This window comes from Mustela nivalis (assembly GCF_964662115.1).
Source record: "Mustela nivalis genome assembly, chromosome: 7".
Taxonomy (NCBI): Eukaryota; Metazoa; Chordata; class Mammalia; order Carnivora; family Mustelidae; genus Mustela; species Mustela nivalis.
Genome location: NC_139026.1, coordinates 274,230 through 295,570, shown reverse-complemented (window position 1 = coordinate 295,570; position 21,341 = coordinate 274,230). Strand labels below are relative to the sequence as shown.

The following is a 21,341-nucleotide window of genomic DNA, read 5'->3' as shown; positions in this document are numbered from 1 at the left end:
AGTAGGGGAAATGGGAAAAGATCACATGGGACCTTGCAAGTAGCAAGGACTTGGCTTTCTGGCTGTGTGAGTGGAAGCTGGGGAAGGGTGTGATGAGCTCGCTTTCACTGGATCTCTGGAGGTGCTGTGGTGATGTAAGCAGGCCTCTAGCAAGAATGTCGGAATAGAAGCAGGGAATTCACTGGGAGGCTGCTGTTGTGAGTCAGGTAAGAGAAACTGGTCTTGGCCCAGTGTGTGGTTGTGGAGAGCTGGCCATATTTAGAAGTGCAGGGATAGAAGTGCTGATAAATCAGTGTGCAATCTAAGAGGAGAAGGGCCCAGGCTGACCCCCAGACACTGTGGCCTGGGCACAGGAAGAACATCAAGATAGACAGAGGGTTATGGGCACTCCCACAGGAGAAAAACCAGTGGGAACATTTGTAGCATCTGGCTCCCTGACCCTGAGCCCCCATTCTGCAGCTCAATCCATGGCACTGCCAACATCTGCCCTAAGGGGCCTTCACTGCTGGATGTGCAGGGCGCCTCTCTTCTTGCTTGTAGGGCCATTTATTTTTTCCCCTTTTTAAAAAGATTTTATTCTTCTAAGAGAGAGTGAGTAGGAGGGAGAGGGAGAGAGAATCTGAAGCAGACTCCGCACTGAGTGCAGACACAAGGCTCAACCCACAACCACCAGATCGCTGCCTGAGCCCAAACCAAGAGCTCGATGCTCAACCCGCTGAGCCTCCCAGGCTCCCAGTGGATGCTTTTTTAAAAACCTAATTCCTGGAAGTTGACCCTACAACTTGCCAGACGTCTGCCCTGCAGGATGCAGTGAGAAGTGTTGAAGGGACCGGAGACATCCTGCTCTGAAGCGACCCTGCAGGGCGAGCCCCAAAGGAGGCCGTGCTCCAGCGGCTCTGCGGGCCCCCCTGCGGACAGCGCTCTGCACAGCAACGGCCCAGACGGCTTTCCCCGCGACCCGGAGGATTGGGAGGGGAGGCAGGACCTTGGCTTCGACTTCCCTTAGGTTTCCATTTCCAGCATTTCCCCACGCTCCACGCTGACTCCCGAAATGATAGCTCTCATTTTACTTTATTTCGTTATTGTTTTAAAACAGGTTTTATTTATTTACTTGACAGAGAGCGTGAGAGGGCACCAGCAGGGGGAAGGGCAGAGGGAGCAGCAGACCCCGGCCGAGCAAGGAGCCCCATCGGGACTCGATCCCGGGACCCCGGGACCATGACCCGAGTGGAAGGCAGACGCATCCCCGACCGAGCCCCCGGGGCGCCCCATCCATCGCGCCGTGCAGGTGAGTGTGACGGAACTCGCGGCGCCGAGCTCACCGCGCGAACCGCCGCGAACCCCCGGGGCGCCGGGGCCAAGGGGCGCGTCCACGGCGGCTGCGCGGGCGCTCGCAGGCCGGCGAGGGAGCAGGACGCAGAGGGCGCCCCGCGGTCACCGTGGCGGCCCGCCGCTCAGGCTGGCCTGGGCCGGGCCCTCCCCAGCGCCGAGGAGCTCCGGACACGGCCCGGGGTGGGGGACGCCCTCGCGCAGGAGGACGCGCGCCCCGGGGTGGCGCCCTCTGGCCGCGTCCGGCCTCGGGAGGGGTGGCTCTGCCCCTGCCGTGGCCCAACCCCAGAGCAAGTTTATGAAGTTCGCTTAGAAACGCGGTCGTGCCTCAGAGCAGCGGGCCACAGGGCCGGGCCGCACGCCTCCGCGCCGCGCTCCCGCAGCCGCCGCGCAACTCCCGCCGCCGCGCAACTGCCGCCCCCGCCGGGCCGCGTCCACGCAGGCGCGCCGCCCCGCGCCGCCCCGCCTCCCGGCTGGACCCCGCCCCACCCCGCCCCGCCCCCTGTTTGGCCCCGCCCCGGCGCGCGCCCTCGCGCCAGACACCGCCCCCGGCGTGCGCGCGCGCTCCCGCTGCCGCCGCCATTTTGGAGCGACCCCAGCGCCGCCCGCGGCCCGAGCCGGTCCCGAGCCGCCGGCCGGCCCGCGCCGTGTCCGTGGGCGCCGTGTCCGTGGGCGCCGCGCCCGGCCGGGCCCATGTGCGTGCGGCTAGCCCCAGGTCGCCCGGGCTTCGCCTCCGCCCGCGCCCTGGCCTCCACCCGGGCCTCCGAGGAGCCGCCGCGACGCCCGGCCCGCGGGGCAGGTGAGTGCGGCCGCCCGCCGCGGCTCTTCCCAGCCGGGCCCGCCGCTCCGGCCGCGCCCGCCGCTGCCCGGTCGTGACCGCCCCGCTGTGGGTGCGCCCGTGGCTGTCCGCCCCGTCCGTGTTCCCCCCGTCGGTGTCCTCACCGCACTGCCCCCGTCGGCGGTGCCCCTCGTCAGTGTCCCCGCACGGTGTCCCCCCCCGGTGTCCCCCCCCGTGTCCGCCCCCGCACGGTGTCCCCCCCCCGGTGTCCGCCCCCGCACGGTGTCCCCCCTGCCCCCTCCCCCGGCCAGCTCCTCCCCGTCCCCGAGGCAGTGTCCGCCTCCACCCCGGGCGGGGGTGCCCTCCCGGCCCTGACCCCCAAGTGCCCTCCTCACCGGCCACGGCCCGGGCCTCCGCACGGCTCCCTCCCTTCTCCCGCCCGGGAGGGACCCTGACCACTGGGCCGCGCTCCGCACCCGCCGGCGCTACCCTCTCTACCTGTTGCGGCGGGACTGTCCCTCCCCGGTGTCCACGCTCGTCCCTGCCCTGGCCGCTCTCGCTGCTGCCCCTCGGTCTGTGGGGCGCGCAGCTTCCCTTCCCCGGCCTGCCCCGTGTCTCCCTCCGGCCCCATCAGCGCTGCCTTCCCTCGTGCCCGTCGCTGGCCCTGACCTGTCGGGGTTGCCTCCTGCACCCCCAGACTGCCGCTTGGGGCCCTGTTGGCGTCGTCCACCCCCTTGGTACTGCCTGCTCTGAGCCTGCCGCTGTCACCCCAGCTCCCGCGCTCCGTCACTCCCCAGCGGTCCCTGCTCTCCCTGCAGCCCTGCCCCCTGTCCCTCTGCCCACCACCGGCCTTGTCCCTGCGGCCGTCTCAGCCTGCTGTCACCTGCTCCTGTGGCCTCCCCGACACTCAGCTCTTACCTCTTCCCCACATCCTCCTGCCTTTGGGCCTTTCTGACCCCTGTCAGCCAGGCTCCTGAGCCGTGAGAACTGGGGGGGGCGGACAGGGCCTTCCAGGCTGGGAGGACCGCGCATGCCATGGCCTGGTGGTGGAGCTTCTCCAGGAGCCCAGATGACCGGAGCCTGTGGCCAGGGTGGGCTCTTGGCCTTGCAGCGGAGGGAGGAGAGGTGGGGTGTTGGGTGTGGTGCGGGGGTGCTCAGACCTTGCCGGTCCGCTCAGATGTGTGCAGGCAGAGTGGTGGCCCTTGCGGATGGCCGGGGAGGGCTCAGGGTGCTGTCTAGGCTGCTTGGTGGCACAGATGGCTGCACTGTGGCACCGTTTGCTGAGCTGGGGAAGCAGGGTGTCATACTGGGTTGGAAAGTGAGGTTTTCCTTTGGCTTGGAGTGGCGGGAGACGTCTGACACTTCCAAGGGTCAAGCAAGAAGCCGTCTGGGCAGAAGAATCTGAAGCCCCTGGAGAGCTCAGGGTGCGGGTAAACAGGTCCTCAGCACGGGGTAGTGTGTAAAGTCTTGGTGAGGGCACAGGGCAGCATCTGGCCACCTCACTGTGTGCTGCGGCTCGGAATGCTTTGTATGAATTCCTTAATCCTCGCAGGACCTCGGGGGTATGGGAACTGTTACCACCCATTTTACAGATGAGAAAACAGGTGTACAGCCAAGAGATGATTGACTCCGGATTTACATCTCAGACGGCTGACTGAGGCTCCTCCCCTTCCTTTTCCTTTAGGTTAAGGACAAAGGCTAACTTTCCTGGGTAGCTCAGTGGTTGGGCCGCTGCTTTCGGCTCAGGTCATGATCTCAGGGTCCTGGGATCGAGCCCCACATCAGGCTCTCTGCTCAGCAGGGAGCCTGCTTCCTCCTCTCTCTCTCTGCCTGCCTCTCTGCCTGCTTGTGATCTCTCTGTCAAATAAATAAATAAAATCTTTAAAAAAAAAAAAAAGGCTAACTTTCAAAACACTGTTTTAAATTTTTGCATTAGAATGGTAGCTGATTATGTACCAAGCATTTCTGTGTACACACGTGTGTTGTTCCAATAAAGCTTTATTTAGAAGAAGCTGCAGGCCCTTTTTAAAGCGCATCACATACATCATCTTATTGAATTCTTTTTTTAAACAAAGTGCTTTTCCTTTTTCTATGCTTATATCCTTGTGAGATGCAACAGACATTTTGACGAAAGGGGGTACATGACTTGTGCAGAATTTTCCATGAACCAGAGAGTGAAAAGCAGATCTAAATTTTGTATTTTTTTTTTAAAGATTTTATTTATTTATTTGACAGATAGAGATCACTAGTAGGCAGAGAGGCAGGCAGAGACAGAGAGGAGGAAGCAGACTCCCTGCTGAGCAGAGAGCTCGATGCGGGGCTGGATCCCAGGACCTTGGGATCATGACCTGAGCCGAAGGCAGCGGCTTAACCCCCTGACCCACCCAGGCGCCCTTAAATTTTGTATTTTGACATCTAAACCAGTAAGCATTTACACTTTTCCCTGCCCCTTCTGTCCATCTCCTAAACATTTACTTCTTAAAACAACTTAATGACGCTGCCTACTTGTGATCTGCCTGTCAAATAAATAAATAAATAAATAAATCTTTTAAAAGGGGGGGGACGCCTGGGTGGCTCAGTGGTTAAAACCACTTAATGACACAGTTACTGCTGATGTTCCTATTCCTATTTATGTGAAGAAGCTGAGGCACAAGTTAAGGAAAGTGTCCAAGATCACAGTAAATCCAAGGGAGACCCGGGGCTCAGCTCGGCTGGTCAGACTCTAGCAGAGCCTGTGCCTTTCACTCTCGCCCCCTGTGGGTGCCTCCTGCGCGGGAAGTCAGAGCTCTGGAGTGAAAGTCGGGCGATTCCAAAGCAGGCGTTGTGAAGTCAGTCTCATTTGCACCGCATTCCTAGGCATCCTCAGCCATTGACTTTTTGGAAATCCTGTCAAATTTGGGTACAGCAATATCTTAACACAGGATGTCTTTTATTTCTTTATTTTTTTAGCTTTTCATTTCTTTAAAAATTAATACAAGGTTCCTGGATGGCTCAGTCAGTTAAGCATCTGCCTTCCGCTCAGGTCATGATCCCAGGTTTGGGGATTGAGCCCTGAGTTGGGCTTCCTGCTCATCGAGGGTCTGCTTCTCCTTCTCCCTCTGCCTGCCCCCACGGCTTGTGCTCTCTCTTTCTGCTCTCTCTCAAATAAATAAAATCTTAAAAAAAATTCTCCACTAAAAATTACTGAAGAATATTTTACACCCAGTGAAATGTGCAGATTTTAAATATGTTTGCTGAATTTTGAGAGATGTATATACACCTGTGTCTCCATCACTCATGTCAAGATATAGAACATTTCTGTCATTCCTAAAAGTTTCCTTGTGTCCCTTGAGTTACTGCAACCAACTTCCAAATCAGGCAACCATTGTTCTGATTTCTGTTATACAGATTAATTTTGCAGGTCTTTCGGCTTCCTATAAATGAAATCATAAAGTGGATGCTCTTTTGTGTCTTGTCTTTTGCCCAGTGTAATGCTTTTGAGATTTATTTATTTATATATTTATTTACTTGCTTGCTTACTTTTTAAGTAATCTCTGTGTCCAACAGAGATTGAGTCTGTGATGAAGAGCTCCACACTCCACCGACTGAGCTAGTCAGGTGCCCCTTGAGGTTTATTGATTTAAATGCTTGTATCTGGTGGCTCAGTTGGTTAGGCATCTCCCTTCAGCCCAGGTCAAGGTCTCGGGATCCTGGGATCGAGCCCCACATCAGGTTCCCCCCTTAGTGGGAAATCTGCTTATCCCTCTCCCTTTGCCCTTCGAACCTTGCTGGTATGCTCTCTCAAATAAATAAATTTTTTTTTTTTAAGATTTTATTTATTTAATTTGACAGACATTACAAGTAGGCAGAGAGGCAGGCAGAGAGAGAGGGGGGAAGCAGGCTCCCTGCTGAGCAGAGAGCCCGATTCGGGGCTCGATCCCAGGACCCTGGGATCATGACCTGAGCCGAAGGCAGAGGCTTTAACCCACTGAGCCACCCAGGCGCCCCAAGAAACAAAATCTTTAAACAAAAATGCTTGTATCTGTATTTTTTGCTTTTTGAGTAGTATTAATTTGCATGAAAATATATTTTTCTTTTCGTATTGATATTTGGGTTGCTGTCACTTTTTTGGATATTATGACTCAAGTCAAGATTCTTATGCAAGTGTTGTGGATATTTGGTATTTCTTTGGGGTAAATATTTAGGAGTGGAATTGCTGGTTCATAGTATAGATATATGTTTAACTTTTTTAGAAACTGCCAAACCATTTTCCAATCTGGTACCACTTTACATTCCCACCAATAATGTATGGGAGTTCCAGTTTTTCCATATCCACACCAGCCCTTGGTATCGTCAGTCTTTTTTTTTTTCTAAAAATTTTTTAATTTATTAATTTATTTGAGAGAGAGAGAGAGAGATCACAAGTAGGCAGAGAGGCAGGCAGAGCAAGAGGGGGAAGCAGGCTCCCCACTGAGCAGGGAGCCCGATGCGGGGCTCGATCCCAGGACCCTGAGATCATGACCTGAGCCGAAGGCAGAGGCTTTAACCCATTGAGCCACCCAGGTGCCCCTCGTCAGTCTTTTTAATTTTAGTTATTCAGGTGATAGTGATAGCTCATTGTGGTTTAATTTGCATTTTTCTGATGAATGACGGTGAACAACTGTTTGTTTTATTTTTGGTGAACGCTTTTTTAAGATTTGATTTTATTTTAGAGAGTAAGAGCACGTGTGCATGCTCCCAAGTTCATTGGAGGGACGGTCAGAGAAGGAGGGAGAGAGCCAAGCGGACTCCGAGCTGGGCCTGAGCCTGACATGGGGCTCGATCTCATGACCTCAAGATCATGACCTGAGCTGACCTGAGCAGAAACCAAGAGGCAGATGCTTAACTGCTGAGCTACCCAGGTGCCCCTTGGTGGACAACTTTTTATATGCTAATTGGCCCCTTATATTTTTCTTGTGAAGTGTCAGGTTTTTAATCCACCCTTGATTGGATTGCTTTTTAAAGATTTTTATTTATTTAGAGAGCATGCTCTACTGGGGGGGAGGAGCAGAGGGAGAGGGAGTGAGAGAGCCTTAAGCAGACTTGTTCTGACTGCAGAGTCCTTTGCGGGCTGATCCTGTGACCCTGAGACCCAAGCTGAAACCCAGGAGTGCCAAGGGCCAACAGACAGCCACCCAGATGCCCCAGATTGTTTATTATTCATTTAGGAGTTAAAATATATATATGTGCTGATAATGAGTCCTTTATGATTTTGTGTGTGTGTGTTTTTCTGTGTAAGGAGTAAATTTTTAAATATTTTATGGTTTGTCTATTTTTCTTTTTAATTTTATTTACTTTTTTTTTTTCCCCCAAGATTCTATTTGTTTCGGAGAGAATGCAAGTATGAGTTGGGGGTTGGGGGCAGAGGGCGAAGCAGTCTCCCTGCTGAGCAGAGAGCCTGATGTGGGGCTCGATCCCAGGACTGTGGAATCAGACCCAAGCCAAAGGCAGACACTTAACCAAATGAGCTGCCCAGCTGTCCTGATTTTATTTACTTCTTAAAAAGTAATCTCTGGGGGCACCTGGGTGGCTCAGTGGTTTAAGCCTCTGCCTTCAGCTCAGGTCATGATCTCAGGGTCCTGGGATCGAGCCCCACATCGGGCTCTCTGCGCAATGGGGAGCCTGCTTCCTCCTCTTTCTCTACCTACCTCTCTGCCTACTTGTGATCTCTCTCTCTCTCTCTCTCTCTGTCAAATAAATAAAATCTTAAAAAAAAGTAATCTCTGCCTACAGGGTGCGTGGGGGGCTCAGTGGGTTGAGCCTCTGCCTTCAGCTTAGGTCACGATCCCAGGGTCCTGGAGTTGAGCCCCACACTGGGCTTTCTGCTCCGCAGGCTATCTGCTTCCCCCTCTCTCTCTGCCTGCCGTTCTGCCTGCTTGCGATCTTTCTCTGTCAAATAAATAAATAAAATCTTAAAAAAAAAAGAAAAAGTAATCTCTGCATCCAACATGGGGCTTGAATTCGTGATCCCGAGATCAAGGGTCATGTGCTGACTGACTGAACCAGCCAGGTATCTCTACTCTGGTTTTTTTTTTTTTTTTTTTTCTTTAGAGATTTTATTTGTTTATTTGACAGAGATCACAAGTAGGCAGAGAGGGAAGCAGTGGGGAGGGGGTGGAGGGGGAGCAGGCTCCCCGCTGAGCAGGGAGCCTGATGCGGGGCTCCATCCCAGCGCCCTGGGATTGTGATCTGAGCCAAAGGCAGATGCTTAATGATTGAGCCACCCAGGCACCTTTGATTATTATTTTTTTTTCAAATTTATTTATTTGACAGAGAGAGATCACAAGTAGGCAGAGAGGCAGGCAGAGAGAGAGGAGGAAGCAGGCTCCCCGCCGAGCAGAGAGCCCAATGCGGGGCTCGATCCCAGGACTCTGAGATCATGACCTGAGCTGAAGGCAGAGGCCCAACCCACCTAGCCACCCAGGTGCCCCCTGATTATTTTTTTAATAATCTCTACACCCAGTGGGGGGCTCATATACAACCCCGAGACTGAGAATTGGGTGTTTCTCTAGCTGAGCTAGCCAGATGTCCTGTCAGTGGTTTTTTTTTTTTTTTTTTAAATGTTTATCATGTGTCCTAACAGTTTTACATGTACCAGTGCTATGAAAACACTCTTTTTCTTGTTAAAGTTTTATTTATTTGAGAGTGCGAGCACTCACGCAGGGGGAGCTGCAGGCAGAGGGAGAAGCAGAGAACCTGACATGAGGCTCGATTGACCTGAGCTGATGGCAGACACTTAAACAACTGAGCCACCCAGGCACCCCTCTTTTTCTTTTAAAAAAAAACTTATGTATTTGGGAGAGAGAGAGCGCGCAAGCGCACAAATGGGAGGAGCAGGGAGAGGGAGAAAGAGTCCCAAGCGGACTCTGCTGAGCACAGAGCCCGGTATGGGGCTCCATCTCACAACCCTGAGATCAGGACCTGAGCTAACACTGAGTTGGACACTTAACCATACTTAACCAACTGTGCTGCCCAGGCACCTCCCTCTTTTTAACTTTTTTGGTTAAAAAAAATTATTTTTTGAGATTTTATTTTTAAGTAATTTCTACACCCAACAGGGGGCTTGAATTTGAGTGTGAACCCCCAGATCAAGAGTCACACATTCCACTGACTGAACCAGACACCCCTGTAAAAGTTGTATAGTGGGTGGTTTTGTATTTTGATTTGATTCACCTTTTTCTTTTTAACATCTTTATTGAGATTCAGTTGCTATACAATAAACCACACATGTTTAACATGTAATTTGTAAGTTTTGACATCTGTATACACCTGTGAAATATCCCAGTGTAGTGAACGTCTACCGTGCCCCACATTCCTCATACCATTTGGGGAGTCCTCAGTCCCACTCTTTCCTGGCTTTCCATCTCCAAGCAAACACTGATCTTTCTGAGTGATCCATCTTTCATTATTACATTATGTTTTTTTTTTTTTAAAGATTTTATTTATTTATTTGACAGAGATGACAAGTAGGCAGAGAGGCAGGCAGAGAGAGAGGAGGAAGCAGGCTCCCTGCTGAGCAGAGAGCCCGATGTGGGACTCGATCCCAGCACCCTGAGATCATGACCTGAGCTGAAGGCAGCGGCTTAACCCACTGAGCCACCCAGGCGCCCCTTACATTATGTTTTTAAAAAAATTTTATCTATTCATTTGACAGAGATCACAAGGAGGCAGGGAGAGAGCGGGGCGGGGCGGGGGTGGGGGAAGCAGGCTCCCCGTGGAGCAGAGAGCCTGATACAGGGCTCCATCCCAGGACCCTGAGATCATGACCTGAACCGAAGGCAGAGGCTTAACCCTCTGAGCCACCCAGGTGCCCCTCATTATTTTTTAATGTGAGCTGAAATCAGGGTAATTCCCTCACCCCCCATGTGGTTTATAAAATCATCCGAGCTTTTTTGGGGAGCCTTTGTTATAAATTAAACATACGTGTGCGGGCTTATTTCTGGGCTTTTTGTTACGTTTTGTTGGTGTATTTTTCTATCCTATGCCAACATCACACTGTCTTAATTATTTTAGTTTAATAGTAAGTCTTGAGATGAGGTAGTGTAAGTCCTCCACCTTTATTCTTGTACAAAGTTGGATTGCCGGCTTTAGAATAAGCTTTTTTTTTTTTTTTAGATTTTATGTATTTATTTGACAGAGATCACAAGTAGGCAGAGAGGCAGGCAGAGAGAGAGGAGGAAGCAGGCTCCCTGCTGAGCAGAGAGCCCGATGCGGGGCTCGATCCCAGGACCCTGGGATCATGACCCAAGCCGAAAACAGAGGCTTTAACCCACTGAGCCACCCAGGCGCCCCTAGAATAAGCTCTTCAGTATGTACAGAAGTTTTGTTAGAAGTTTGGTTGGGATTACATGGATTCTGTACATCCGTGTTAGAACTGAGTGTGAACACAGTCATCTGTTTCCGTTGATTGACATCTCCTTGCATTTTTCTCAGCAGTATCTTACAGATGCACTTTTTTCATTCAGTATATTTGTAGGTATTTGATATTTTTGGTTATTTAAAACATTTATTTAGAATATTTTGTTTATTTGTAAGTAATCTCTGCACCCAGCGTGGGGCTCAGATCCACAGTCCTGAGATCAAGAGTCACAAGCTCCACCGACTGAGCCAGCCAGGTGCCCCATTTTCTATTTTTTACTTAAAAAGGTTTTTTTTTTTTTTTTTTTTTTAACTTATTTGAGAGAGAAACAGAGTATGGGAGAGGGAGGGGCAAAGGGAGAGGGAGAAGCAGACTTCATGCTGAGCAGGGAGCCCGACACGGGGCTTGATCCCAGGACGTGTGATCATGACCTGAGCCAAAGGCAGACATTCAACTGACTGGGTTAGTCACCCAGTCACCCCCCCATTTTCTACTTTTTAAAGTTATTTGCTGTTAATAAAGTTATTTGTTGGCTTACGTATCCTGCAACATCATCGCTCAATTCATTTCTCAGTTTTCATACTGGGTTTATATATTCCTTCAGATTTTTCTTCCTGTATAATCATATACAGGGTTATTTAGAATATGAAGGATAGCTCCTTCATTCCTTTGGAGGAAGACAGTTTTACTTTCTTCCAGTTCTAATGCTTTTTATTTCTTTTTCTTGCTTTATTGTACTGGCTGGAACCTCTACTACCGTGTTGAATGGAAGTGGTGGTAGTGGGCCTTCAGTGGTTGAGGATGTTGCTTTCTAGTCCTATTTTGTGGAATGTTTTTCCTTTTTTAATTATGAAAGGGTGTTGGATTTTGTGAAATGTCCTTTCTGCATCTGTTGAGATGATTTGATTTCTGTCCTTTATCCTGTCAGTATGGTGTGTTGTATTAATTGATTTTCAGGTGTTAAAGTAACTTTTCATTCTTAGGATAAGTTCCCTTGGTGTGGTGTGTAATGCTTTTATATGTGGCTGGATTTGGTTTGCTGGTATTTTGTTGAGGTTTTCTTTATGGGTATTCATAAGAGAGCTATGACTTTCTTTTCACATGATGTCATTGGTTTGGTAATACCAGCCCTTTAGATGAGTCGGGATGTTGTTCTGTCCTTTTTGAAGATCAGTTTTCTATATGGGCTAATTTTCCTTCAGCCTGAAGCACTTCCTTCAGCGTCTCTTATGCTGTGAGTGTGCTGGGGACGGAGCCCCTCAGCTTTTGTCGGGAAAGCTCTTTGTTTTTGTATCATTTTGTGTTACTTGATTTTGCCATGGTGAGTGTACTCTTCCGTCCTCATCCTCTGGGTTCCCCGTCCACCCACCCACCTCCCTTCTGGTGACCCTGTCTGTTCTCTGTAGTGAAGTTGAGAAGCTCTTTATTCTTTGGTTTTGAAGGATATTTTTGCTGAATATAGAATTCTCGGTGGATAGCTTTCTATTTTTCGGCACTTTGAAGACTTTGTGCTGTTGTATCTTAGCATCTGCTGTTTCTTGTGGGAAGTCTGCTGTCCGTCTTAACCTTTTTTCCTATTGTGTTTGAGGTATTTTAATAAATATTTTTAAAGATTATTTATTATTTTTAGAGAAAGAGTGTGCATGTGCGTGTGTGGAGTGTGGGGGGCAGAGTGAGAGGGAGAGAGAGAATCTCAAGCAGACTCCCTCCCTCCCATTGAGTGTGGAGCCCATGTTGGGCTCTGCCCCATGACCCTGAAATCATGACCTGAGCCAAAATCAAGAGCCGGCCACCTAACTGACTGAGCCGCTCAGGTGCCCCTACTTCTTATTATAAACACTTTCTTTTTATTAGGATTTTTCCTCTTTTATTTTGACTGTAGTGTTCTAGGTGTGCTTTTGTATTTTTCCTTTTAGGTATTTACTCAGTTTCTTGGATCTATGTGTTGGTATATTTAGTCAAATTAGAAACTTTTTGGCCGTTGTCTCTCAAATATTTCTTCTGCCTCATATTCTTTCTCCTTTCCTCTTGGGACCCCAGTGATAATTATTTTAGACTGATGTCCTCCCGTAGGTTTGAATATGTTTGTCCTTTTACTATTCCTTTTTCTGTGTTTACATTTGTATGTCTTCTATGCTGTCTTCACAGTCGTTGTTTTTTTTTTTGTGCTCATTGTGTTGTTTATTCCATCCAGTAACATTTTATTTTATTTTAATTAATTAATTATTTAAAAAGATTTTATTTATTTATTTGACAGACAGAGATCACAAGCAGGCAGAGAGGCAGCAGAGAGAGAAGGGGAAGCAGTGTCCCCACTGAGCAGAGACCCCAATGCGGGGCTTGATCCCAGGACCCTGAGATCATGACCTGAGGTAAATGTAGAGGCTTTAACCCACTGAGCCACCCAGGCACCCCATTCAGTAACATTTTAATTTCAGATACTGTATTTTTCAGTCCTAGAACTTCTTTTTTTTGATCAGGTTTGCATTTCTCTGGTAATACTCATTTCTTCTTCACTCCTTCTGATGTTTTCCCTAAATCTTTTAATGTATTTATAATTGCTGTTTTTGTAGTTCTCATCTGCCAGCTTGAACATATGGTCATTTGACAGTTTTCTGCCTCGCATGTCTAGTAATTTTTAATTACATGATGAACATTATGGCTGGGACATTCTAGAGACTCCAGTTCGGGTTATCTTCCTGTAGAGAGGGTTGAGTTCTGTGGGGGCTGACTGGTACAGTTTTGGGAGATCATCTGGATCCTACAGAAGCATGTAGCCTGTAGGCTGGGTCTTTTGTTTGGGCCCTAAGTTTTAAGACCTAGCCTTTGGGTTCTGGAACGTGGTTTTCATTCTTCTAAGGTGTGGCCTGTCTAGGGTTTTAATGGATAAACCTTTCTCATTTGGCTGAACTGAACCTCTGGGTTCTCTCCTGCCAGGACCGGACAGCGGCGGGCGTCTTGGCTTGGCTCTTTTCCCTCGCAGCTCCTGCTTTCTGCTTGTCATTTCTTCAGCTTTACTGACAGACAAAACGATGATGTGTAAGGGATGTTGTGGCGATCTGGTGTATGTGATGTGAGCGCTCTCCCTGTCTGCTGGGCCGCCACGTTGGCCACCGCAGTGTGGGTGTGTGGGTATCCCGGGCTGCCTGCTCAGCGGGGAGTCCGCTCCCCCACTGCCCCTGCCCTCTGTCTCTCCCAAGTAAAGAGATAAAGTCTTTAAAACTGGGAAGTGAGTGGCGCTCCAGCCCGGTTTCCTCATGGGAGCGGCCTCCCGATGGCGGTCGTGGCAGGTGTGACCCAGCCGCCCGCCGCAACCCGGCGCTGCGCCCGCCAGATCCGTGCCGTTGTCGTCTGCTGTGTGGCTGGGGACGCCGACACCTGGGGCTTAACCACCGTGCTTTGGCGCGGTCAGTGGAGAAGCTGACTGCGGGCCAGGCCGCTGGACGCGGGGCCGAGGACTCAGTTGCTTCCTCCACTCGTAACTGTCGCGCGCTACCGCACATGGCCCCGTCCGTGTCCCTGCTCCCACGCACTGAGCTCTGTCCCGGGCAGCACTGCTGTCCGCCCTGGGAGGCTGGCATTTTTCCCTGTCAGTAAGGACGCCCCAGGGCACAGGGAACCGGCGGCTCTGTCCTCAGGCCCGAAGGCAGGACGTCGTCTGCGCAGAGTGCTGCAAGGTCTGCCTGAGGCCGGGCTCCCCGCCGCGGGGCTGCGCGTCGCGCTCTCTCCATTTGTGGCCGAGCAGAAGATGCCCGGTGTCCTTTCTGTGGGCTGCTGTTGACACTAGCACGACGCCGGCTGCACATGTCACTGCCACCTGGCAGCCCCCGAAGGCCCCCTTCTGAGACGTAACTCAGGCACGATAGAGCCGGCCTTTCCCATGCGCGGTTAGCGGCAGTGGCACTGCTGGTCCCAGAGGGCTCGGCTCCCGAGGAGAAACCCGCCGACTGCTCCCTGTCGAAGACGTGTGCTTCCCTCCTCGGGGTGTCGTTCCCTCTCCAGCCTGGGAAACTCTCGGCTCAGTCCTGGTGAGGACCTTCATGTCCTCTCCCTGCATCTTCATAACCCTTTCTGTAGCTCCTTTGGTGCCTCCTTTTCCGTCTGTCTTGACTTGACTCCGTGTCACACGGAGATTGGGAATATGGACTCCACTGTTAGCTGGCCGGGAGTCCAGCTTGGAGCTGACACTCATTAACCTGTGGCCGTGGCCGTGGCTGGTCCTGAAATGCTTGAGGCCTCCGCTGCTCGCTGTGCGGGCTGGGCCCGGCGGGCCACTGCCTGCTGTCGGCAGCCCCTGCTGCTTTCTTCTCCCCTGGCAGGGCCCCCTGCCCTCCGGCTCCCTTGGCTTCCCTGTCTTGTGCTCTGGTGTGGGCTCCGCTCGGGCCGCCGCCCTGGTTTCTGCTCGGCGCTTGTTGGGCTTTATGCCACCTGTTCGACGCACTTGTTACACACGTGTCTCCACGTCTCTGTCCTTCCGGGAGTCCCGGCCGAGGGTATGGGGACGAGTATGGGGACGAGAACAGATGCGGTGCAGGCACTGTCTGGTGTCATTTGTCGTGGGGCACAGGCGCGGCCGGGCCTTGCTGTGGTATGTCTCTGGCTCCCTGTAGAGGCGGCCCCGGTTTAACAACGGTTCAACGTTTGATTTTTCAGCTTTACAGGGGTACAAAAGCGGTCTGCGTTCTGCAGAAACTGTAGTTGGCATTTTGAATCTGGATCTTTTCCGTGCTAGGGATCTGTGGTACGATCCCTCGTGATGCTGGGCCGCGGCCACAGTTCCCAGTCAGCCCGCGATCACGAGATAGACAGCCGAGACCCGGACAGCCCCGCCGTCTTTCCGCTCGAGTACGGTGCGCGGTCCGTCACACGAGGTATTGGACGCTTCCTGGGACTGGAGGAAGATCTGTCGTTGTCTCCTTTTCTCCCCGGGCATCTGGTGTTGGCCACTGTTCTAGATCGGGTGGGGGCAGTCATGACAGCTCCTTGTCGCTGAGTCACGTTTTTACTTGCATCACACACACACAGGGCGCATGCCCAGGGTTGTAGGACTAGTCAGTGATGGAAGCTGGATTTCATGCCAGAGAGCCTCCCCTACCCCCCATGCTCAGGTCTGCCGTGCTGATGGGCTCTTGGACTGGGGCTCTGTGTATGTCTCCAGGAGGGAAGAGGAGGGTACGTGCTGACAGCGCCAGCAGGCTCTACCCTTAACCAGGCAGAGCAGCCGCGGTTACTAGCACTGAGCAGAGAGGTGTTCAGCTTTTGCTCTGAGTCTTCTCTTCCTCACACTCAACAGCTAGGAGGGAGCTCTTGAGAAACCTGGGAGAAGGGGAGAAGCTGCTTGGGCCAGACAGAGCTCTTGTTCAAGGTGTCTGGTGAGGCTCTGTATGGATGCCCTTTCTGAGACTTTGGTGGGACACCTGCTGAGCTCCATCAGTGGCAGGGAGAAGCTGGAAGCTTGAAGCCCCAGGGTTGTGCGGCCGCCTAAGCAGGGCCAGTCAGGCTCGCTGTCAGTTGTAGAGTTCTCACGAAAGGCCAGATAGGAGCTGGGTACTCTCTATCTGTGTGGGTCCCATCTCATCCTCGCGGCTCCCAGGCTGGGGCCAGCGGGGGCACAGAGGCAGGCCACCTCTCCCGCAGAGACACCGTCAGCTGAAGATCCCTTAACTCTTCATAGTCTTGGCCTACATGGGATTAAAAATTTAAATTAGGGGGCGCCTGGGTGGCTCAGGGGGTTAAAGCCTCTGCCTTCAGCTCGGGTCATGATCTTGGGGTCCTGGGATCGAGCCCCACATCGGGCTCTCTGCTCAGCGGGGAGCCTGCTTCCTCCTCTCTCTGCCTGCCTCTCTGCCTACTTGTGATCTCTATCAAATAAATAAATAAAATATTTTAAAAAATAAAAATAAAAAATTTAAATTAGTTAACATTTGAAGATTTGGAGATTTAAGAAAATTTGGGTTTCTTGCCTTTCTTTTAGATACTGGCAGACGTGTCCCCTGGCCCTGTGTTCCTGCAGGGGTGTAGGTGGCTGCCATGGATCTACTCCTGCCCCCAGGGCTGGCCTCGTGCTCCTGCTGCAGGCTTTGCTCCACCTGCTGTGGTCTCTGGCCAGCTGCTTCCTTCCCCCTAGTACCGTCCCACCCTGCGGCCCTTCGCGCCACAGCCCTTGCACTGGGACATGGCTGAAGAACTGGAAATCTGGAGACTAGGCCTTCCCTGTTGCCGCCGTAAGACGGCTCTTGGTCCAGAAGTGTAAGGTTCAGGATATTATCTGAGTAGATACCTGAGTAGAGCTGCCTGCCTTCCTTCCTTCCTTCCTTCCTTTTCTTTTTTTTTTTTTGAAGATTTTATTTATTTTATTTTTACTTATTTTTTTAATTAAAGATTTTATTTATTTATTTGACAGACAGAGATCACAAGTAGGCAGAGAGGCAGGCAGAGAGAGAGGGGAAACAGGCTCCCCGCTGAGCAGAGAACCCGATGCGGGACTCGATCCCAGGACCCTGAGATCATGACCTGAGCTGAAGGCAGCGGCTTAACCCACTGAGACCCCCAGGCACCCCAAAACTTACTATTTTAATAATTTTTAGGTGTGCACTTCAGAGGCACTAAGCACATTCACCTGGCTGTGCTCTCGTCACCCCTGCCTGTATCCAAAACTTTTCTGTCTCCCCAAACTGAAACTGTCCCCCCACAGACCCCTCCTTGGGGCCCCACTCTGTCCCTGGGTCTGACCACTGCGGGTGCCTCCTAGAAGTGGGGCCAGACAGGATTTGTCCTGTGTCTGGCTGGTCTCACTCAGCACCGTGTCCTTGGGGCTCCCCCAGGTCCTGGCAGGTGTCCGCTGCTCCTTCCTTTTCAAGGCTGGGGATGTGACTGAGGATAGATGCCCGCAGCCCTCTACCTGGCTCAGGGAGAAGAAGATGTCATTCTTAGAAGGTCAGACTCTGAAGCTCAGCTGTTAGCCTTTGCACTGTTGTGGGGGTTCCATTAGGCGGCCAAGCCAGGCTCGCTGAGTCATCTGCTGCTCGACAACCTGATTGCTTCTTGGCCTTTTGGCTAAGGTCAACTGTACTGTGTGTTCCTGTCAGTTTAATATTAGACAGCCTGACTACCTGTTGTCATGAAGTCGCATCTCTCCCGTTCCTCTGCTGTCTGACACTTCTACTGTCTCATTATTTCCTGGGGATGGTCTATGAAAATCCTCTCTAGGATTGATTCACCAAGGAACCCCATGCAGTCTGGGTGACTTGTCCCAGACAGCCTTTAAAACACCCCTGTTTCCAGGGACTGGTTGGACATTCTCCATCTTAAGCGGGAGGAACCTGGCCTCCCACATCCGGGGGAAGTCCTGCCTTTGGACATTTGACAGAGACTGGTCTGTGTAGCCAGGGCAGTAGTTGTCTTCTCTTCGATTTGGTATTCTCCTTTTAAGGTCCCCTGAGATGCTTCGAATGAGACCAAGACTCTAGGTGTGAGTTTTCTTTTCTTTTTTTTTATTTTTTATTTTATTTTTTTTTAAAGATTTTATTTATTTATTTGACAGACAGAGATCACAAGTAGGCAGAGAGGTAGGCAGAGAGAGAGGAGGAAGCAGGCTCCCTGCCGAGCAGAGAGCCTGATGTGGGACTCGATCCCAGGACCCTGAGATCATGACCTGAGCCGAAGGCAGCGACTGAACCCACTGAGCCACCCAGGCGGCCCTCTTTTCTTTATTTTAAAGATTTTATTTATTTATTTGACAGACAGATCACAAGCAGGCAGAGAGGCAGGCAGAGAGAGAGGGAGAAGCAGGCTCCCTGCTAAGCAGAGAGCCTGATGCGGGGCTCGATCCCAGGACTCTGGGATCACAACCCGAGCCGAAGGCAGCGGCTTAACCACTGAGCCACCCAGGCGCCCCTAGGTGTGAGTTTTCTGATGGGTAATTACACACCTACCCATAGGCACAGGTAAAGATGATCGTGCAACAGATCTCTAGGTGCCCATTCCTCAGCTTCGTCTGGAAGCAAGAATGTTCTGTCCCAATCAAGGTCCAGCCGGACTGAGACAGATTAACCGGAGAAAATGTAATTTAATTTTGTATGGATGGGGAATCCAAACAGATATGGAAATTCCAAAGACAGGCAAAATAGTATATATTCTCATTCTGAACTAAGGTGAGGGGTGGGGGTCTGGGACTCGGAAGGAACGCAGGTCACAGGAAGGTGAAAAAGAGCAAAGGTTTGGTAAACAAATGTTTGCTGCCGCTCAGGGCTGCGGAGAGGATTTGGGTCAGACACGCCTTGCTAGGCTTCTCCCCACCTGCCTTACCTCCTTCGTAGTATGATGTAGTTAGCTATGGTGAGAGGGTTCTTCTTGGAGGCACTCCCTAAATTCTTTGCAGGCAGTTGAGGGGGAGGTAAACAGCTTTTCCTGGATTTTCTGGGTTTTGATAGCTTTTTAACTCAGAATAATCTTTATGATAAAGTGGCCCATCCTGGGCGCCTGGGTGGCTCAGTGGGTTAAGCCGCTGCCTTCGGCTCAGGTCATGATCTCAGGGTCCTGGGATCGAGCCCCGCATCGGGCTCTCTGCTCCGCAGGAAGCCTCCCTCTCTCTCTCTCTCTCTCTCTCTCTCTCTCTCTCTCTGCCTGCCTCTCTGCCTACTTGTGATCTCTGTCTGTCAAATAAATAAATAAAATCTTAAAAAAAAAAAAAAAAGTGGCCCATCCTGGGGCAGCCCTGCCCTTGACTCCTATAGTTTCACTAGTTGTGACATTTTGTCAATCTTGTTTTGCCTCTCTGTACTCCTCCTAATCTTCCCCCCCCCCCCCGGTATATTTAAAAGCAAATTGTAGAAATTGTGAAATCGTGCCATTTTACATGCCTGCTGATCTCTGATCTATGCTCAGCCTAAAAACGTACCTTCTGTAGTTGCTTGGTTTGAATCGAAGTTAAAGTGTCTCACTTTATTGAATGTCTCTTAAATCCTTTGTTCCTAGGGCTGACTGCCCTTCCTGTGTTGTTGGTTGGTTGGAGAAATTTGGTTATTTGTCCCGTAAGCTCCCACATTCTGGATTTCACTAGTTGCTCTTTTTATATTATTTAACTTGTTCCTTTCTCTCACATTTCTAGTGAAGAGATTGACAAGGTGATTAGGTTTAGGTACAACTTTTTTTAGGTAGGAAAACTGAACAGGTGTGATCTGATGTATTTTAATGTACTATCCACAGGAGACCTGAATTTGAGAACATTCTCTTTCCATTTTATATACATTTCATTTCGGAACTTTTCTTTTTCAAGATGTGAAAAGACACTTTGACCTGGGTGGTGTTGACTATCCTTTTGTCATTAAACTCTAGGGATGTCTGTCCCAGATAGCAGTTTCTTCCTTCAGATTTTGGTTTAGTTCTCCAATACGAAGATTGATTCTTAGTGTGTGATGTCTGCTTAGGTGTTAAAACATTGCTTTCATTCTGCCTCCATTTCTTCACAGGACTTCCTCCAGTAGCTGCTGGAAAAGGGGAGAACTGCTTCTCTTTGGCTTATTACTTCCCAGCAGACAGTATATTAAACTGAATAGAAAATGTTTAAAGAAAACAAAACCAAAATCTGGCAGTACAGAGTGGTGGCATGTGCTCACTTATGCTTTTCCTGGAGACAAGTTTCTTACATAGATTGTCGTCCTGTTTATCGTGGACCTTAGGGCATTTTATCTTATTCTCTTTAACTCCTGTGTAGTCGGAACAAATAATGAAATAATTACTTCAAATAGACCAGGGATTACAGGGTGAGAAATTAAACTGTATGAGTGCTGAAAGCAGACCAGGCGCATTTCTTTCTAACTTAGGAGTGAGGAAGCTTTTCTATGACTTAGAACCTAGAACAGTGAAAGATGACTGATCAGATTGATTCATTCATAACTGCAGTGCAAAAATCACCATAAGCAAAGTCAAAAGACAAATGACTTAAAAAAAAGATGTTGAATTTCTGTCATAACAAAGAGCTTTTTTTTTTTTTTTGAAAGATTTTTATTTATTTATTTATTTGACACAGAGAGAGAGATCACAAGTAGGCAGAGAGGCAGACAGATAGAGAGGGAGAAGCAGGCTCCCCGCCGAGCAGAGAGCCCGATGTGGGACTCGATCCCAGGACCCCGAGACCATGACCTGAGCCGAAGGCAGAGGCCCAACCCATTGAGCCACCCAGGTGCCCCAAGAGCTTTTATCTCTAATAGTTGAAAGAACTGTGCACCTGACGCTAGCACACATACGCTAACTAACTAGAATTTAAATAAAAACTTAAAAAAAAAAAAAAGAATTCATAGAGGGGCTCCTGGCTATCTCAGCCAGAGGAGACTGCTACTCTTGATCTCAGGATTGTGAATTTGAGCCCCACATTGGGTGTAGCAGTTACTACTACTACTACTACTACTAATAAAAGAAGTCATAGAAACTGAGAAGAACAAGAAAATAACCTGATAGGGGCGCTTGGGTGGCTCAGTCATTAAGAGTCTGCATTCGGCTCAGGTCATGATCCCAGAGTCCTGGAATCGAGTCCCACATCAGGCTCCCTGCTCTGTTGGAACCCTGCTTCTCTCTCCCTCTCCCCCTGCTTGTGTTCCCTCTCTTGCTGTGTCTGTCAAATAACTAAATAAAAAATCTTTAAAAAAAAAAAAAAAAAAGGAAAGAAAAGAACCTGATAGAGAAAAACGGGGAAAGGGTGGGAATAGATTATGGAAAATGAATGAAAATGGACCTTATGTAACGGAACAGATGCTGACTGTTCCTTGTAATAAAAACACTAATCGAAGCTCTACGGAGACACTACTTCCCACCATACTGGTAGAGTGGCCAGCTGTCCTGGTTTGCCCCGGACGTCGC

The 21,341-nt window shown here is 50.4% G+C and overlaps 1 protein-coding gene across 41 annotated transcripts in view; it reads left to right on the top strand.

Moving 5' to 3' along the window:
* The first annotated feature begins 1,873 nt into the window (after window positions 1-1,873).
* PPP6R2 (protein phosphatase 6 regulatory subunit 2) overlaps window positions 1,874-21,341 on the top strand; it is an 86,968-nt gene continuing 67,500 nt past the window's right edge. For 6 of the 41 annotated variants that reach the window (XR_014313930.1, XR_014313931.1, XM_082739379.1 and 3 more), the window contains exon 1: window positions 1,887-2,128. The gene's annotated coding sequence lies outside the window, so the exon portion shown is untranslated. Of the gene's footprint in view, window positions 2,129-3,110; window positions 3,233-6,798; window positions 6,988-15,137; window positions 15,356-17,308; window positions 17,421-21,341 lie in introns of those variants that run through there. The other 35 variants (XR_014313934.1, XR_014313935.1, XM_082739365.1 and 32 more) reach the window with 18 other exon arrangements.